The sequence below is a fragment of the Amia ocellicauda genome, chromosome 8 (genome assembly GCF_036373705.1).
Source record: "Amia ocellicauda isolate fAmiCal2 chromosome 8, fAmiCal2.hap1, whole genome shotgun sequence".
Classification (NCBI taxonomy): Eukaryota; Metazoa; Chordata; class Actinopteri; order Amiiformes; family Amiidae; genus Amia; species Amia ocellicauda.
This window is the reverse complement of record NC_089857.1, coordinates 8,962,244-8,976,648: the sequence shown is the minus strand read 5'-3', so window position 1 is coordinate 8,976,648 and position 14,405 is coordinate 8,962,244. Positions and strand designations below refer to the sequence as shown.

At 43.6% G+C, this 14,405-nt stretch overlaps 10 non-coding genes and 2 pseudogenes across 10 annotated transcripts; all 12 read left to right on the top strand.

Moving 5' to 3' along the window:
• Positions 1-251: 251 nt before the first annotated feature.
• On the top strand, positions 252-370 carry LOC136756076 (5S ribosomal RNA). The gene has a single exon (XR_010818179.1). It is a non-coding gene; the product is annotated as a 5S ribosomal RNA (ribosomal RNA).
• Positions 371-1,436: 1,066 nt separating this feature from the next.
• Positions 1,437-1,555, top strand: LOC136756893 (5S ribosomal RNA). The gene has a single exon (XR_010818946.1). It is a non-coding gene; the product is annotated as a 5S ribosomal RNA (ribosomal RNA).
• A 1,066-nt stretch (positions 1,556-2,621) lies between these two features.
• On the top strand, positions 2,622-2,750 carry LOC136757684 (uncharacterized; annotated as a pseudogene).
• A 1,055-nt stretch (positions 2,751-3,805) lies between these two features.
• Positions 3,806-3,924, top strand: LOC136756005 (5S ribosomal RNA). The gene has a single exon (XR_010818112.1). It is a non-coding gene; the product is annotated as a 5S ribosomal RNA (ribosomal RNA).
• Positions 3,925-4,979: 1,055 nt separating this feature from the next.
• LOC136757517 (uncharacterized) lies at positions 4,980-5,088 on the top strand (annotated as a pseudogene).
• A 1,066-nt stretch (positions 5,089-6,154) lies between these two features.
• Positions 6,155-6,273, top strand: LOC136757432 (5S ribosomal RNA). Its single transcript, XR_010819458.1, has one exon. It is a non-coding gene; the product is annotated as a 5S ribosomal RNA (ribosomal RNA).
• A 1,057-nt stretch (positions 6,274-7,330) lies between these two features.
• Positions 7,331-7,449, top strand: LOC136756075 (5S ribosomal RNA). The gene has a single exon (XR_010818178.1). It is a non-coding gene; the product is annotated as a 5S ribosomal RNA (ribosomal RNA).
• A 1,066-nt stretch (positions 7,450-8,515) lies between these two features.
• LOC136756595 (5S ribosomal RNA) lies at positions 8,516-8,634 on the top strand. Its single transcript, XR_010818669.1, has one exon. It is a non-coding gene; the product is annotated as a 5S ribosomal RNA (ribosomal RNA).
• Positions 8,635-9,700: 1,066 nt separating this feature from the next.
• On the top strand, positions 9,701-9,819 carry LOC136755967 (5S ribosomal RNA). Its single transcript, XR_010818075.1, has one exon. It is a non-coding gene; the product is annotated as a 5S ribosomal RNA (ribosomal RNA).
• A 1,056-nt stretch (positions 9,820-10,875) lies between these two features.
• Positions 10,876-10,994, top strand: LOC136755909 (5S ribosomal RNA). The gene has a single exon (XR_010818017.1). It is a non-coding gene; the product is annotated as a 5S ribosomal RNA (ribosomal RNA).
• A 1,066-nt stretch (positions 10,995-12,060) lies between these two features.
• Positions 12,061-12,179, top strand: LOC136755965 (5S ribosomal RNA). The gene has a single exon (XR_010818073.1). It is a non-coding gene; the product is annotated as a 5S ribosomal RNA (ribosomal RNA).
• A 1,056-nt stretch (positions 12,180-13,235) lies between these two features.
• LOC136756293 (5S ribosomal RNA) lies at positions 13,236-13,354 on the top strand. Its single transcript, XR_010818387.1, has one exon. It is a non-coding gene; the product is annotated as a 5S ribosomal RNA (ribosomal RNA).
• Positions 13,355-14,405: the final 1,051 nt, after the last annotated feature.

The window sequence follows — 14,405 nt, the reverse complement described above, 5'->3', positions numbered from 1 at the left end:
CACTCAATTACAGCTGTATTATCAAGACAATGTGTTCGTTTTGTAATATATAGTTCCGGTCTGGTGTGGCACCCCAGCTAACGCACAACGTTGCCACAATGTTGCCACAACGTGGCGTGTTAGCAGGGACTGTCTGCGGCGCGCTGGTGTGTCCCGGGCTTTAGAGTAGAGAGACAGTTCAACTGTAAGTATGAACGGCGGAAATGAATATTGCCTTCCCTTTAAGTAGAGCGTCAGGGACAGCCTCCATGGCTTACGGCCATACTAGCCTGAATATGCCCGATCTCGTCCGATCTCGGAAGCTAAGCAGGCTCGGGCCTGGTCAGTACTTGGATGGGAGACCGCCTGGGAATACCAGGTGCTGTAAGCTTTTGCATCTTTTACACACCAGAGGGCGACAAATCACGAGTTTTAACTTTGGATACACGCAATTTCATCATTATTTCAGATTTGACTTCCCCAAATACACAGGCATACAATAGATCTTGTTCTCCAACGTAAACGGTCCCTAGTAACTAGGGTACATTCGTAAATAAATTGAGCATCATGGCTAGAAGTGACTAAATGTTGCCTAATCTTTCTCATCGAGAAATGACACAATTACAGCAACACAAAAAGGAACTCCACCGGACAAAGTTCAGTGCTCACAAGGAGCCTCATTCAACACACACGGTTCCATTCCCATTCATGCAAAGCACGAAAGTGTAAAACTTGGGAACATACTTGAGAGCAAAGATCACATTCAATCTCATTCAAGGCACGGATGAGAATGCAACGGGATGAAATTACTGAAATGATGCCTGCCCTCGAACTGTGATGATGGACTACCCGACTCGCCAATAATATTGGGTTCTGGTGTATTGAAATACAGGAGCTGCTGGATTTGTGTGTTTTCTTACCCCCTCACCATAGTTTGTCAAATGTTTAAACAACTGAACTTATATTCAAGGTTTGTTTCTCTTCATATGTTTTACTGGTTTACATTTGTCTCAGCAACCTGTTGAATGATTCTTCTGCTTTCAAAACAAAATGACAACAGGATGAATGCACACACTTGAAAATACAATACATGCAATGTTATGCATCATAGTGATGCAACCTCCTTTCAGTTTCATACTGCATGTCAATTGAAATCCTTACTGAAATGCACACCTTCTCAAGATTGCGCTTGACTGGCGTGTCAGGCACTCAATTACAGCTGTTTTATCAATACAATGTGTTCGTTTTGTAATATATAGTTCCGGTCTGGTGTGGCACCCCAGCTAACGCACAACGTTGCCACAATGTTGCCACAACGTTTCGTGTTAGCAGGGACTGTCTGCGGCGCGCTGGTGTGTCCCGGACTTTAGAGTAGAGAGACAGTTAATTTGCAAGTATGAGCGGCAGAAACGGATATTGCCTTCCCTTTAAGTAGAGCGTCAGGGACAGCCTCCCTGGCTTACGGCCATACTAGCCTGAATACGCCCGATCTCGTCCGATCTCGGAAGCCAAGCAGGCTCGGGCCTGGTCAGTACTTGGATGGGAGATCGCCTGGGAATACCAGGTGCTGTAAGCTTTTGCATCTTTTACACACCAGAGGGCGACAAATCACGAGTTTTAACTTTGGATACACGCAATTTCATCATTATTTCAGATTTGACTCCCCCAAATACACAGGCATACAATAGATCTTGTTCTCCAACGTAAACGGTCCCTAGTAACTAGGGTACATTCGTAAATAAATTGAGCATCATGGCTAGAAGTGACTAAATGTTGCCTAATCTTTCTCATCGAGAAATGACACAATTTCAGCAACACAAAAAGGAACTCCACCGGACATAGTTCAGTGCTCACAAGGAGCCTCATTCAACACACACGGTTCCATTCCCATTCATGCAAAGCACGAAAGTGTAAAACTTGGGAACATACTTGAGAGCAAAGATCACATTCAATCTCATTCAAGGCACGGATGTGAATGCAACGGGATGAAATTACTGAAATGATGCCTGCCCTCGAACTGTGATGATGGACTACCCGACTCGCCAATAATATTGGGTTCTGGTGTATTGAAATACAGGAGCTGCTGGATTTGTGTGTTTTCTTACCCCCTCACCATAGTTTGTCAAATGTTTAAACAACTGAACTTATATTCAAGGTTTGTTTCTCTTCATATGTTTTACTGGTTTACATTTGTCTCAGCAACCTGTTGAATGATTCTTCTGCTTTCAAAACAAAATGACAACAGGATGAATGCACACACTTGAAAATACAATACATGCAATGTTATGCATCATAGTGATGCAACCTCCTTTCAGTTTCATACTGCATGTCAATTGAAATCCTTACTGAAATGCACACCTTCTCAAGATTGCGCTTGACTGGCGTGTCAGGCACTCAATTACAGCTGTTTTATCAAGAGAATGTGTTCGTTTTGTAAAATATATTTCCGGTCTGGTGTGGCACCCCAGCTAACGCACAACGTTGCCACAATGTTGCCACAACGTGGCGTGTTAGCAGGGACTGTCTGCGGCGCGCTGGTGTGTCCCGGGCTTTAGAGTAGAGAGACAGTTCAACTGTAAGTATGAACGGCAGAAACGGATATTGCCTTCCCTTTAAGTAGAGCGTCAGGGACAGCCTCCCTGGCTTACGGCCATACTAGCCTGAATACGCCCGATCTCGTCCGATCTCGTCCGATCTCGGAAGCTAAGCAGGCTCGGGCCTGGTCAGTACTTGGATGGGAGACCGCCTGGGAATACTAGGAGCTGCAAGCTTTTGCATCTTTTACACACCAGAGGGCGACAAATCACGAGTTTTAACTTTGGATACACGCAATTTCATCATTATTTCAGATTTGACTTCCCCAAATACACAGGCATACAATAGATCTTGTTCTCCAACGTAAACGGTCCCTAGTAACTAGGGTATATTCATAAATAAATTGAGCATCATGGCTAGAAGTGACTAAATGTTGCCTAATCTTTCTCATCGAGAAATGACACAATTACAGCAACACAAAAAGGAACTCCACCGGACAAAGTTCAGTGCTCACAAGGAGCCTCATTCAACACACACGATTCCATTCCCATTCATGCAAAGCACGAAAGTGTAAAACTTGGGAACATACTTGAGAGCAAAGATCACATTCAATCTCATTCAAGGCACGGATGTGAATGCAACGGGATGAAATTACTGAAATGATGCCTGCCCTCGAACTGTGATGATGGACTACCCGACTCGCCAATAATATTGGGTTCTGGTGTATTGAAATACAGGAGCTGCTGGATTTGTGTGTTTTCTTACCCCCTCACCATAGTTTGTCAAATGTTTAAACAACTGAACTTATATTCAAGGTTTGTTTCTCTTCATATGTTTTACTGGTTTACATTTGTCTCAGCAACCTGTTGAATGATTCTTCTGCTTTCAAAACAAAATGACAACAGGATGAATGCACACACTTGAAAATACAATACATGCAATGTTATGCATCATAGTGATGCAACCTCCTTTCAGTTTCATACTGCATGTCAATTGAAATCCTTACTGAAATGCACACCTTCTCAAGATTGCGCTTGACTGGCGTGTCAGGCACTCAATTACAGCTGTTTTATCAAGACAATGTGTTCGTTTTGTAATATATAGTTCCGGTCTGGTGTGGCACCCCAGCTAACGCACAACGTTGCCACAACGTTTCGTGTTAGCAGGGACTGTCTGCGGCGCGCTGGTGTGTCCCGGACTTTAGAGTAGAGAGACAGTTCAACTGCAAGTATGAGCGGCAGAAACGGATATTGCCTTCCCTTTAAGTAGAGCGTCAGGGACAGCTTCCCTTTCTTACGGCCATACTAGCCTGAATACGCCCGATCTCGTCCGATCTCGGAAGCTAAGCAGGCTTGGGCCTGGTCAGTACTTGGATGGGAGACCACCTGGGAAAACCAGGTGCTGTAAGCTTTTGCATCTTTTACACACCAGAGGGCGACAAATCACGAGTTTTAACTTTGGATACACGCAATTTCATCATTATTTCAGATTTGACTTCCCCAAATACACAGGCATACAATAGATCTTGTTCTCCAACGTAAACGGTCCCTAGTAACTAGGGTACATTCGTAAATAAATTGAGCATCATGGCTAGAAGTGACTAAATGTTGCCTAATCTTTCTCATCGAGAAATTACACAATTACAGCAACACAAAAAGGAACTCCACCGGACAGAGTTCAGTGCTCACAAGGAGCCTCATTCAACACACACGGTTCCATTCCCATTCATGCAAAGCACGAAAGTGTAAAACTTGGGAACATACTTGAGAGCAAAGATCACATTCAATCTCATTCAAGGCACGGATGTGAATGCAACGGGATGAAATTACTGAAATGATGCCTGCCCTCGAACTGTGATGATGGACTACCCGACTCGCCAATAATATTGGGTTCTTGTGTATTGAAATACAGGAGCTGCTGGATTTGTGTGTTTTCTTACCCCCTCACCATAGTTTGTCAAATGTTTAAACAACTGAACTTATATTCAAGGTTGATTTCTCTTCATATGTTTTACTGGTTTACATTTGTCTCAGCAATCTGTTGAATGATTCTTCTGCTTACAAAACAAAATGACAACAGGATGAATGCACACACTTGAAAATACAATACATGCAATGTTATGCATCATAGTGATGCAACCTCCTTTCAGTTTCATACTGCATGTCAATTGAAATCCTTACTGAAATGCACACCTTCTCAAGATTGCGCTTGACTGGCGTGTCAGGCACTCAATTACAGCTGTATTATCAAGACAATGTGTTCGTTTTGTAAAATATAGTTCCGGTCTGGTGTGGCACCCCAGCTAACGCACAACGTTGCCACAACGTTTCGTGTTAGCAGGGACTGTCTGCAGCGTGCTGGTGTGTCCCGGACTTTAGAGTAGAGAGACAGTTCAACTGCAAGTATGAGTGGCAGAAACGGATATTGCCTTCCCTTTAAGTAGAGGGTCAGGGACAGCCTCCCTGGCTTACGGCCATACTAGCCTGAATACGCCCGATCTCGGAAGCTAAGCAGGCTCGGGCCTGGTTAGTACTTGGATGGGAGACCGCCTGGGAATACCAGGTGCTGTAAGCTTTTGCATCTTTTACACACCAGAGGGCGACAAATCACGAGTTTTAACTTTGGATACACGCAATTTCATCATTATTTCAGATTTGACTTCCCCAAATACACAGGCATACAATAGATCTTGTTCTCCAACGTAAACGGTCCCTAGTAACTAGGGTACATTCGTAAATAAATTGAGCATCATGGCTAGAAGTGACTAAATGTTGCCTAATCTGTCTCATCGAGAAATGACACAATTACAGCAACACAAAAAGGAACTCCACCGGACAAAGTTCAGTGCTCACAAGGAGCCTCATTCAACACACACGGTTCCATTCCCATTCATGCAAAGCACGAAAGTGTAAAACTTGGGAACATACTTGAGAGCAAAGATCACATTCAATCTCAATCAAGGCACGGATGTGAATGCAACGGGATGAAATTACTGAAATGATGCCTGCCCTCGAACTGTGATGATGGACTACCCGACTCGCCAATAATATTGGCTTCTGGTGTATTGAAATACAGGAGCTGCTGGATTTGTGTGTTTTCTTACCCCCTCACCATAGTTTGTCAAATGTTTAAACAACTGAACTTATATTCAAGGTATGTTTCTCTTCATATGTTTTACTGGTTTACATTTGTCTCAGCAACCTGTTGAATGATTCTTCTGCTTTCAAAACAAAATGACAACAGGATGAATGCACACACTTGAAAATATAATACATGCAATGTTATGCATCATAGTGATGCAACCTCCTTTCAGTTTCATACTGCATGTCAATTGAAATCCTTACTGAAATGCACACCTTCTCAAGATTGCGCTTGACTGGCGTGTCAAGCACTCAATTACAGCTGTTTTATCAAGACAATGTGTTCGTTTTGTAAAATATAGTTCCGGTCAGGTGTGGCACCCCAGCTAACGCACAACGTTGCCACAATGTTGCCACAACGTGCCGTGTTAGCAGGGACTGTCTGCGGCACGCTGGTGTGTCCCGGGCTTTAGAGTAGAGAGACAGTTCAACTGTAAGTATGAACGGCAGAAACGGATATTGCCTTCCCTTTAAGTAGAGCGTCAGGGACAGCCTCCCTGGCTTACGGCCATACTAGCCTGAATACGCCCGATCTCGTCTGATCTCGGAAGCCAAGCAGCCTCGGGCCTGGTCAGTACTTGGATGGGAGACCGCCTGGAAATACCAGGTGCTGTAAGCTTTTGCACCATTTGCACACCAGAGGGCGAAAAATCACGAGTTTTAACTTTGGATACACACAATTTCATCATTATTTCAGATTTTACTTCCCCAAATACACAGGCATACAATAGATCTTGTTCTCCAACGTAAACGGTCCCTAGTAACTAGGGTACATTCGTAAATAAATTGAGCATCATGGCTAGAAGTGACTAAATGTTGCATAATCTTTCTCATCGAGAAATGACACAATTACAGCAACACAAAAAGGAACTCCACCGGACAAAGTTCAGTGCTCACAAGGAGCCTCATTCAACACACACGGTTCCATTCCCATTCATGCAAAGCACGAAAGTGTAAAACTTGGGAACATACTTGAGAGCAAAGATCACATTCAATCTCATTCAAGGCACGGATGAGAATGCAACGGGATGAAATTACTGAAATGATGCCTGCCCTCGAACTGTGATGATGGACTACCCGACTCGCCAATAATATTGGGTTCTGGTGTATTGAAATACAGGAGCTGCTGGATTTGTGTGTTTTCTTACCCCCTCACCATAGTTTGTCAAATGTTTAAACAACTGAACTTATATTCAAGGTTTGTTTCTCTTCATATGTTTTACTGGTTTACATTTGTCTCAGCAACCTGCTGAATGATTCTTCTGCTTTCAAAACAAAATGACAACAGGATGAATGCACGCACACTTGAAAATACAATACATGCAATGTTATGCATCATAGTGATGCAACCTCCTTTCAGTTTCATACTGCATGTCAATTGAAATCCTTACTGAAATGCACACCTTCTCAAGATTGCGCTTGACTGGCGTGTCAGGCACTCAATTACAGCTGTATTATCAAGACAATGTGTTCGTTTTGTAAAATATAGTTCCGGTCTGGTGTGGCACCCCAGCTAACGCACAACGTTGCCACAACGTTTCGTGTTAGCAGGGACTGTCTGCGGCGCGCTGGTGTGTCCCGGACTTTAGAGTAGAGAGACAGTTCAACTGCAAGTATGAGCGGCAGAAACGGATATTGCCTTCCCTTTAAGTAGAGCGTCAGGGACAGCCTCCCTGGCTTACGGCCATACTAGCCTGAATATGCCCGATCTCGTCCGATCTCGGAAGCTAAGCAGGCTCGGGCCTGGTCAGTACTTGGATGGGAGACCGCCTGGGAATACCAGGTGCTGTAAGCTTTTGCATCTTTTACACACCAGAGGGCGACAAATCACGAGTTTTAACTTTGGATACACGCAATTTCATCATTATTTCAGATTTGACTTCCCCAAATACACAGGCATACAATAGATCTTGTTCTCCAACGTAAACGGTCCCTAGTAACTAGGGTACATTCGTAAATAAATTGAGCATCATGGCTAGAAGTGACTAAATGTTGCCTAATCTTTCTCATCGAGAAATGACACAATTACAGCAACACAAAAAGGAACTCCACCGGACAAAGTTCAGTGCTCACAAGGAGCCTCATTCAACACACACGGTTCCATTCCCATTCATGCAAAGCACGAAAGTGTAAAACTTGGGAACATACTTGAGAGAAAAGATCACATTCAATCTCATTCAAGGCACGGATGTGAATGCAACGGGATGAAATTACTGAAATGATGCCTGCCCTCGAACTGTGATGATGGACTACCCGACTCGCCAATAATATTGGGTTCTGGTGTATTGAAATACAGGAGCTGCTGGATTTGTGTGTTTTCTTACCCCCTCACCATAGTTTGTCAAATGTTTAAACAACTGAACTTATATTCAAGGTTTGTTTCTCTTCATATGTTTTACTGGTTTACATTTGTCTCAGCAACCTGTTGAATGATTCTTCTGCTTTCAAAACAAAATGACAACAGGATGAATGCACACACTTGAAAATACAATACATGCAATGTTATGCATCATAGTGATGCAACCTCCTTTCAGTTTCATACTGCATGTCAATTGAAATCCTTACTGAAATGCACACCTTCTCAAGATTGCGCTTGACTGGCGTGTCAGGCACTCAATTACAGCTGTTTTATCAAGACAATGTGTTCGTTTTGTAATATATAGTTCCGGTCTGGTGTGGCACCCCAGCTAACGCACAACGTTGCCACAATGTTGCCACAACGTGGCGTGTTAGCAGGGACTGTCTGCGGCGCGCTGGTGTGTCCCGGGCTTTAGAGTAGAGAGACAGTTCAACTGTAAGTATGAACGGCAGAAACGGATATTGCCTTCCCTTTAAGTAGAGCGTCAGGGACAGCCTCCCTGGCTTACGGCCATACTAGCCTGAATACGCCCGATCTCGTCCGATCTCGGAAGCTAAGCAGGCTCGGGCCTGGTCAGTACTTGGATGGGAGACCGCCTGGGAATACCAGGTGCTGCAAGCTTTTGCATCTTTTACACACCAGAGGGCGACAAATCACGATTTTTAACTTTGGATACACGCAATTTCATCATTATTTCAGATTTGACTTCCCCAAATACACAGGCATACAATAGATCTTGTTCTCCAACGTAAACGGTCCCTAGTAACTAGGGTACATTCGTAAATAAATTGAGCATCATGGCTAGAAGTGACTAAATGTTGCCTAATCTTTCTCATCGAGAAATGACACAATTACAGCAACACAAAAAGGAACTCCACCGGACAAAGTTCAGTGCTCACAAGGAGCCTCATTCAACACACACGGTTCCATTCCCATTCATGCAAAGCACGAAAGTGTAAAACTTGGGAACATACTTGAGAACAAAGATCACATTCAATCTCATTCAAGGCACGGATGTGAATGCAACGGGATGAAATTACTGAAATGATGCCTGCCCTCGAACTGTGATGATGGACTACCCGACTCGCCAATAATATTGGGTTCTGGTGTATTGAAATACAGGAGCTGCTGGATTTGTGTGTTTTCTTACCCCCTCACCATAGTTTGTCAAATGTTTAAACAACTGAACTTATATTCAAGGTTTGTTTCTCTTCATATGTTTTACTGGTTTACATTTGTCTCAGCAACCTGTTGAATGATTCTTCTGCTTTCAAAACAAAATGACAACAGGATGAATGCACACACTTGAAAATACAATACATGCAATGTTATGCATCATAGTGATGCAACCTCCTTTCAGTTTCATACTGCATGTCAATTGAAATCCTTACTGAAATGCACACCTTCTCAAGATTGCGCTTGACTGGCGTGTCAGGCACTCAATTACAGCTGTTTTATCAAGACAATGTGTTCGTTTTGTAATATATAGTTCCGGTCTGGTGTGGCACCCCAGCTAACGCACAACGTTGCCACAATGTTGCCACAACGTGGCGTGTTAGCAGGGACTGGCTGCGGCGCGCTGGTGTGTCCCGGGCTTTAGAGTAGAGATACAGTTCAACTGCAAGTATGACCGGCAGAAACGGATATTGCCTTCCCTTTAAGTAGAGCGTCAGGGACAGCCTCCCTGGCTTACGGCCATACTAGCCTGAATACGCCCGATCTCGTCCGATCTCGGAAGCCAAGCAGGCTTGGGCCTGGTCAGTACTTGGATGGGAGACCGCCTGGGAATACCAGGTGCTGTAAGCTTTTGCACCTTTTACACACCAGAGGGCGACAAATCACGAGTTTTAACTTTGGATACACATAATTTCATCATTATTTCAGATTTTACTTCCCCAAATACACAGGCATACAATAGATCTTGTTCTCCAACGTAAACGGTCCCTAGTAACTAGGGTACATTCGTAAATAAATTGAGCATCATGGCTAGAAGTGACTAAATGTTGCCTAATCTTTCTCATCGAGAAATGACACAATTACAGCAACACAAAAAGGAACTCCACCGGACAAAGTTCAGTGCTCACAAGGAGCCTCATTCAACACACACGGTTCCATTCCCATTCATGCAAAGCACGAAAGTGTAAAACTTGGGAACATACTTGAGAGCAAAGATCACATTCAATCTCATTCACGGCACGGATGTGAATGCAACGGGATGAAATTACTGAAATGATGCCTGCCCTCGAACTGTGATGATGGACTACCCGACACGCCAATAATATTGGGTTCTGGTGTATTGAAATACAGGAGCAGCTGGATTTGTTTGTTTTCTTACCCCCTCACCATAGTTTGTCAAATGTTTAAACAACTGAACTTATATTCAAGGTTTGTTTCTCTTCATATGTTTTACTGGTTTACATTTGTCTCAGCAACCTGTTGAATGATTCTTCTGCTTTCAAAACAAAATGACAACAGGATGAATGCACACACTTGAAAATACAATACATGCAATGTTATGCATCATAGTGATGCAACCTCCTTTCAGTTTCATACTGCATGTCAATTGAAATCCTTACTGAAATGCACACCTTCTCAAGATTTCGCTTGACTGGCGTGTCAGGCACTCAATTACAGCTGTTTTATCAAGACAAATGTGTTCGTTTTGTAAAATATAGTTCCGGTCTGGTGTGGCACCCCAGCTAACGCACAACGTTGCCACAACGTGGCATATTAGCAGGGACTGTCTGCGGCGCGCTGGTGTGTCCCGGGCTTTAGAGTAGAGAGACAGTTCAACTGTAAGTATGAACGGCAGAAACGGATATTACCATCCCTTTAAGTAGAGCGTCAGGGACAGCCTACCTGGCTTACGGCCATACTAGCCTGAATACGCCCGATCTCGTCAGATCTCGGAAGCTAAGCAGGCTCGGGCCTGGTCAGTACTTGGATGGGAGACCGCCTGGGAATACCAGGTGCTGTAAGCTTTTGCATCTTTTACACACCAGAGCGCGACAAATCACGAGTTTTAACTTTGGATACACGCAATTTCATCATTATTTCAGATTTGACTTCCCCAAATACACAGGCATACAATAGATCTTGTTCTCCAACGTAAACGGTCCCTAGTAACTAGGGTACATTCGTAAATAAATTGAGCATCATGGCTAGAAGTGACTAAATGTTGCCTAATCTTTCTCATCGAGAAATGACACAATTACAGCAACACAAAAAGGAACTCCACCGGACAAAGTTCAGTGCTCACAAGGAGCCTCATTCAACACACACGGTTCCATTCCCATTCATGCAAAGCACGAAAGTGTAAAACTTGGGAACATACTTGAGAGCAAAGATCACATTCAATCTCATTCAAGGCACGGATGTGAATGCAACGGGATGAAATTACTGAAATGATGCCTGCCCTCGAACTGTGATGATGGACTACCCGACTCGCCAATAATATTGGGTTCTGGTGTATTGAAATACAGGAGCTGCTGGATTTGTGTGTTTTCTTACCCCCTCACCATAGTTTGTCAAATGTTTAAACAACTGAACTTATATTCAAGGTTTGTTTCTCTTCATATGTTTTACTGGTTTACATTTGTCTCAGCAACCTGTTGAATGATTCTTCTGCTTTCAAAACAAAATGACAACAGGATGAATGCACACACTTGAAAATACAATACATGCAATGTTATGCATCATAGTGATGCAACCTCCTTTCAGTTTCATACTGCATGTCAATTGAAATCCTTACTGAAATGCACACCTTCTCAAGATTGCGCTTGACTGGCGTGTCAGGCACTCAATTACAGCTGTTTTATCAAGACAATGTGTTCGTTTTGTAATATATAGTTCCGGTCTGGTGTGGCACCCCAGCTAACGCACAACGTTGCCACAATGTTGCCACAACGTGGCGTGTTAGCAGGGACTGGCTGCGGCGCGCTGGTGTGTCCCGGGCTTTAGAGTAGAGATACAGTTCAACTGCAAGTATGACCGGCAGAAACGGATATTGCCTTCCCTTTAAGTAGAGCGTCAGGGACAGCCTCCCTGGCTTACGGCCATACTAGCCTGAATACGCCCGATCTCGTCCGATCTCGGAAGCCAAGCAGGCTTGGGCCTGGTCAGTACTTGGATGGGAGACCGCCTGGGAATACCAGGTGCTGTAAGCTTTTGCACCTTTTACACACCAGAGGGCGACAAATCACGAGTTTTAACTTTGGATACACACAATTTCATCATTATTTCAGATTTTACTTCCCCAAATACACAGGCATACAATAGATCTTGTTCTCCAACGTAAACGGTCCCTAGTAACTAGGGTACATTCGTAAATAAATTGAGCATCATGGCTAGAAGTGACTAAATGTTGCCTAATCTTTCTCATCGAGAAATGACACAATTACAGCAACACAAAAAGGAACTCCACCGGACAAAGTTCAGTGCTCACAAGGAGCCTCATTCAACACACACGGTTCCATTCCCATTCATGCAAAGCACGAAAGTGTAAAACTTGGGAACATACTTGAGAGCAAAGATCACATTCAATCTCATTCACGGCACGGATGTGAATGCAACGGGATGAAATTACTGAAATGATGCCTGCCCTCGAACTGTGATGATGGACTACCCGACACGCCAATAATATTGGGTTCTGGTGTATTGAAATACAGGAGCTGCTGGATTTGTTTGTTTTCTTACCCCCTCACCATAGTTTGTCAAATGTTTAAACAACTGAACTTATATTCAAGGTTTGTTTCTCTTCATATGTTTTACTGGTTTACATTTGTCTCAGCAACCTGTTGAATGATTCTTCTGCTTTCAAAACAAAATGACAACAGGATGAATGCACACACTTGAAAATACAATACATGCAATGTTATGCATCATAGTGATGCAACCTCCTTTCAGTTTCATACTGCATGTCAATTGAAATCCTTACTGAAATGCACACCTTCTCAAGATTGCGCTTGACTGGCGTGTCAGGCACTCAATTACAGCTGTTTTATCAAGACAAATGTGTTCGTTTTGTAAAATATAGTTCCGGTCTGGTGTGGCACCCTAGCTAACGCACAACGTTGCCACAACGTGGCATATTAGCAGGGACTGTCTGCGGCGCGCTGGTGTGTCCCGGGCTTTAGAGTAGAGAGACAGTTCAACTGTAAGTATGAACGGCAGAAACGGATATTGCCATCCCTTTAAGTAGAGCGTCAGGGACAGCCTCCCTGGCTTACGGCCATACTAGCCTGAATACGCCCGATCTCGTCCGATCTCGGAAGCTAAGCAGGCTCGGGCCTGGTCAGTACTTGCATGGGAGACCGCCTGGGAATACCAGGTGCTGTAAGCTTTTGCATCTTTTACACACCAGAGGGCGACAAATCACGAGTTTTAACTTTGGATACACGCAATTTCATCATTATTTCAGATTTGACTTCCCCAAATACACAGGCATACAATAGATCTTGTTCTCCAACGTAAACGGTCCCTAGTAACTAGGGTACATTCGTAAATAAATTGAGCATCATGGCTAGAAGTGACTAAATGTTGCCTAATCTTTCTCATCGAGAAATGACACAATTACAGCAACACAAAAAGGAACTCCACCGGACAAAGTTCAGTGCTCACAAGGAGCCTCATTCAACACACACGGTTCCATTCCCATTCATGCAAAGCACGAAAGTGTAAAACTTGGGAACATACTTGAGAGCAAAGATCACATTCAATCTCATTCAAGGCACGGATGTGAATGCAACGGGATGAAATTACTGAAATGATGCCTGCCCTCGAACTGTGATGATGGACTACCCGACTCGCCAATAATATTGGGTTCTGGTGTATTGAAATACAGGAGCTGCTGGATTTGTGTGTTTTCTTACCCCCTCACCATAGTTTGTCAAATGTTTAAACAACTGAACTTATATTCAAGGTTTGTTTCTCTTCATATGTTTTACTGGTTTACATTTGTCTCAGCAACCTGTTGAATGATTCTTCTGCTTTCAAAACAAAATGACAACAGGATGAATGCACACACTTGAAAATACAATACATGCAATGTTATGCATCATAGTGATGCAACCTCCTTTCAGTTTCATACTGCATGTCAATTGAAATCCTTACTGAAATGCACACCTTCTCAAGATTGCGCTTGACTGGCGTGTCAGGCACTCAATTACAGCTGTTTTATCAAGACAATGTGTTCGTTTTGTAATACATAGTTCCGGTCTGGTGTGGCACCCCAGCTAACGCACAACGTTGCCACAATGTTGCCACAACGTGACGTGTTAGCAGGGACTGTCTGCGGCGCGCTGGTGTGTCCCGGGCATTAGAGTAGAGAGACAGTTCAACTGTAAGTATGAACGGCAGAAACGGATATTGCCTTCCCTTTAAGTAGAGCGTCA